This window comes from Condylura cristata, unplaced genomic scaffold (genome assembly GCF_000260355.1).
Source record: "Condylura cristata isolate star-nosed mole 26May11 unplaced genomic scaffold, ConCri1.0 scaffold00009, whole genome shotgun sequence".
Classification (NCBI taxonomy): Eukaryota; Metazoa; Chordata; class Mammalia; order Eulipotyphla; family Talpidae; genus Condylura; species Condylura cristata.
The window spans coordinates 1,152,512-1,152,938 of record NW_004567110.1 but is presented as its reverse complement, the minus strand read 5'-3'; the positions used below and the strand labels follow the sequence as shown (position 1 = coordinate 1,152,938).

Here is a 427-nt window from a genome sequence, read left to right as displayed (position 1 = left end):
TGTGAGCTGTCAGGCAGGGCTGGCATCCTCAGCACCCCAGAACCCGCCAGGACCCCCCACTCCTCAGCAGCCGCCTGCGCCCCCCACTCCCCAGGGCAGAGGCCGGGCCGAGGCCCTCCGTGCAGTTCCTCCAGGGCACCCCGCTTCCAGCCACCCCCATCCCATAGCCCACCCCAAGCTCCGCAGGGGCACGGAGCCCCGGGCACTGGGGGTGCCGGGCAGCCGCTGCACACTCGCCCAGGGCCCCCCACCTGCCGCCCATCGAGCCACAGCCTGCTGCTGGCGGCGTCTCTGCCAGGGCCGGGGCCCTGCGCCCAGGCGCTGAGGCTGGGCCGGCCCCTCTGGGCCTCGGGGACACACCGGCCACCAGCCCACGCTGCAGCCAGGTCGGGGCACCCCGCAGGCTCTGGCCCAGGCGCCCCTCAGA

The 427-nt window shown here is 75.9% G+C and overlaps 1 protein-coding gene across 1 annotated transcript in view; it reads left to right on the top strand.

Moving 5' to 3' along the window:
* The first annotated feature begins 414 nt into the window (after nucleotides 1–414).
* The window catches only part of GRINA (glutamate receptor, ionotropic, N-methyl D-aspartate-associated protein 1 (glutamate binding)), a 15,945-nt gene continuing 15,932 nt past the window's right edge, over nucleotides 415–427 (top strand). The window contains exon 1 of the mRNA XM_004679571.2: nucleotides 415–421. The gene's annotated coding sequence lies outside the window, so the exon portion shown is untranslated. The remainder of the gene's footprint in view (nucleotides 422–427) is intronic.